General features: G+C 42.1%; 1 long non-coding RNA gene across 1 annotated transcript; it reads right to left on the minus strand.

The window, feature by feature from the left end:
• Window positions 1-613: 613 nt before the first annotated feature.
• On the minus strand, window positions 614-3093 carry LOC140321289 (uncharacterized). The gene is made up of 3 exons (XR_011918889.1): window positions 2970-3093; window positions 1192-1284; window positions 614-709 (listed from the first exon to the last, which is right to left on the minus strand). It is a non-coding gene; the product is annotated as an uncharacterized lncRNA (long non-coding RNA).
• Between the last annotated feature and the right edge of the window lie 913 nt (window positions 3094-4006).

Here is a 4006-nt window from a genome sequence, read left to right on the forward strand (position 1 = left end):
CTGCCCATACACACCAACCTCTCACTGTGCCCCTCCACTCACTACCTGCCCATACACACCAACCTCTCACTGTGCCCCTCCACTCACTACCTGCCTTTGCACGCCAATCTTTCACTGTGCCACTCAACCCGCTACCTGCCCATGCACGCCAAGTTCCCACTGTGGTACTCAACTCGCTACCTGCCCATGCACGCCAACTTCCCACTGTGTTACTCAACCCACTACCTGCCCATGCACACCAACCTCTAACTGTGTCACTCCACCCAATATCTGCTCAGACACACCAACCTCTCACTTTGCCACTCCACTCACTAACTTTCCATGCACACCAACCTCTCTCTGTGGCACTCCATCCAATAACTGCCCAGACACATCAACCTTTCACTGTGCTTCTCCACCCATTACCTGCCCATACACACCAACTTCTCACTGTGCCACTTTGACCAATAACTGCCTGTGTACACCAGTCTCCTATTGTGCCCATCCACCCATTACCTAACCATGCACACCAACCTCTCAGGCTAAGACTTGCAAAATGAAGGAAAGCCCCAATGTACATAAAATATTATTCCTACGTCATTCAATAAAAAACATTTTCTGGCTGTAAGTGTACCTGTTTGGCACCCAGGACCTGTCCACCCCGAGGGACAGGCACACGTGTTGTGTCTCATACAGGTTCCTCCATGGGCACAAGGTGGGGAGCACATGGCTGACAAGAGAAACATGGAGTCAGCACATCGGTAGTAAGAAAACATTAAACAGAAAGCAATGCCATATATCCAGGGATGCCACAATCTGTAACCTGGGCATACTGGTCTTTTACTACAAGGTGGGTCCTGTCAATGTAGAATATAAATTATTGTACTTTAAATCTTTTTAGTGCAGCCCTGACTATATATAGCTGTAAATGCTTACATAAAATATCTCATATCCCTGAAGTATTAAGCAGCTTGAAGAATTAATAGTTAGCTTTGTGGTGCTGAACATCCATCCAAGGCTTAATATCTATCCAATGGTTGTCTACATGGAGTTTGTATGATTTCTGTGTTTGCCTAGGCTTCCAGCCAACAACTGAAATGTAAGTCAATTACAGGACAAACATTAAACAATAGGGAAAAATATGTATTGTGTACAGCACTGCAGTATATGTCAGAGCTATAAAAAATATTAAAATTAAATATCAAATCTTACCAGAACAGCCGGGCCCAGGGTACCCTGGAGGGCAATCACAAGTGTCTGGAGCCATGCAGACTCCGTAGTTTTGGCAGGGGGGATTGCACACAGCTAGGATAAAGTCAAATATAATACACAGACATTAGAATGTGATTGGATTTGATGTGATCTTATGATGTAGATATGGATCTGGATACAGCATTGCATCAGTTATACTTTATTACATTGTTTCTGCACCTTTTTAACATGGTGGAACCCCGACTATAATTTCTATATCCAAAGCTCACTGTCCTGTGTATTCGTGTGGTGGTCAGTGATTTTACATATTGCTCAAGCAACCTCTGTAGGAACCCTGGTGGAGAAATGCTGATTTAATAATGAAAATGTGAAAACTGGTACTGCCATGTTTGGTTGCAGTGTTTGGGTAAAGGTGGGTGAGGAGTGTCCGGGCATCTTTTATTATCTCCAATTCATTATAGTAGTACACTATATACTGTAAGATCCAACGGGGGGGGGGGAATATATTTTTATCTGCTAACGTTTAAACAGAAAAATCCTGGAATTCCATTATCGTTGGCCCCAAGTTGCATGCTATAGTTTATTGGTGTCATTTTTGTTGATGGGCACTTTTAGCTGGTGAGTAGGGATGAGCGAGAATGCCTCTGACATTCTCGCAAAAATATCCTTGAACTTCCGATGGGTCGGTGAAATTTCGGTGGACCAATTTCACGGACCCGTCGGAAGATCGAGGAAATCATTACAGGAGGAGTACCATGGCTGCATTCATGAATGCAGCTGTGGGAATCCTCCTGTGCGCGATCCTCAGGCACTAGAGGTTTATTGAGGGCTTGCCCTCATGTAACCTCTAGTGCCCGGGGTACTCTTTCTGTCAGTGTGAATCCCATGGCTGTGCGCATCAATGAATGCAGCCGAAGTAATTATCACTGAATGATTCCCACAGCTGCATTCATTAATGATGAGCACAGCCGCTGGACTCTCTATCCAAGAACACATACAACAGGGCAGCAAGTGCAATCAGGGGAGCGGAGCTGTCAGCTTCGCTCCCCTGATTGAATTCTTTGAGACCTTTAAGAGCAATGTCGACAGCCCAACATGCTTGGTAAGCGAGAACGGCCCGAATCGCCGAAACGGCCCGAATTTTAAAATTTCGCTCGCACATCCCTACTGGTGAGGCCAGGACTGCAGTGATACAGCAAACCAGGAATGGTTATGGTCCAGGACTGAACACATTTGCTAACAAATAGCAAATGACTTCAACCTGAATCCATTCCAGGTTTTCTGGATCACCCAGCTTCACTGATGAAAGTGTTTCCCCTCCAGCATTGGAGAGCTTTAATAAATCAGACCCAATGATTGTGATGGTGAATATTGATCACACACAAGTCATGTTGTATGTATGAATTCTCAGTCTAAATTCAGTTAACTTTCTATGGCAAATAACATTTTTGGAAGGGCAAAATATTTTACTTGTGTGTCTGCAGTGTTTTTGAGCTTTCAACCAGAAAATCTAATCAGATCGGTCAACCAAATGCAAAATTGGCAGTAGATGTTGCTCATGTGTCCCGGCCTTGGAGTCCTCTTCTGCATATGCACATCCAACAGTGAAATGTATAGCTAACATTGCAGACCTATGGTGGTCACATGACATTGGAAACATGGCACAGCTATGGCATTAGTGAGGCTTTTTCATGTGATGCCATGTGTCGTGTTCCCTCATCCATTATATTTTTCCTTCCACCATCAACACAAGGCATAAAATGTAAAATTGCCCTTACGCTGGCACTTGGTGGGGTTGTCGGAGCGAACGGTGAAGCCTTTGTAGCAGCTGCAGTTATAGAAGCCTGCGTAGTTTTCACACACCTGTTCACATCCCCCGCGGGTAAAATCTGCACATTCATCCACATCTGGCAAAAGATGGAGAGAGAGTGAGTGAATATAATTTCACAGAGTGTCACAAGGATTGGTATTACACCTCCGTAATGTGTACAGCACACATAACAGTCAGGAGTGTAGGATGTACCCAAAATAAATTCTATCTATTCCAATGTTTTCTTGTATAAACTGTTCAGTAAAAATGTATATACTCAAATATAAACCAATCTTACCATAAACAAGGTGCTTTTTTTTTTAATGTAAAAATAAATGAAATTATTTTGGCTAGAGTAAAAACATTGAGCACAAAATGTGTCCACCACTGCAAACATTTACATGGTATTGAGAATTGCCAATAAAATAGACATGAATGATTACATCTTTTTTTTGCCTTTTTACAGGTTAAAGTAGTTTTTACTTTTGAATTGGTTTTGATGGGTTCTATGGTCCTAAATGACTTTTTGTGCATGGTTATTGACCACCAGTAGATGACACTGTATCCTTATCCAAAGTGTGTAACAAACTCTTTAATTACAGCAAGCATTTGTTACACGCTTTACACAAAAATCACAGTGCCCTGAGAATTAGCTCGTTTTTTTTCCAAAGTTTGAGGGGGAGAAAATCTTTTTTTCTATTCACGTTTAAGGAGAAATAAATCATGATACAGTACAGGTTCAAAAATCCGGCAACCTCTGGACCTGAGGTGTGCCCGATTTTGGAAAATTACGGATTTTAGAAGGTTATGTATGCTGTATATATTAAAATGAAATGACACTAAAGGAAAAGCAAATTAAGCTTTAATGTTCTCCAACTAAATAAAACAGTTTGACAGAATTTTAGTTCAACTAAAGCAAATAGTGCCTCAGGATTTTAATTATTACTGTACCATTGAAAAGTAGGCCTGGAGCAAGGCTAAGAAAATAAAAATAGGCGAAGGGCC

Source organism: Pyxicephalus adspersus, unplaced genomic scaffold (genome assembly GCF_032062135.1).
Source record: "Pyxicephalus adspersus unplaced genomic scaffold, UCB_Pads_2.0 Sca1982, whole genome shotgun sequence".
Classification (NCBI taxonomy): domain Eukaryota; kingdom Metazoa; phylum Chordata; class Amphibia; order Anura; family Pyxicephalidae; genus Pyxicephalus; species Pyxicephalus adspersus.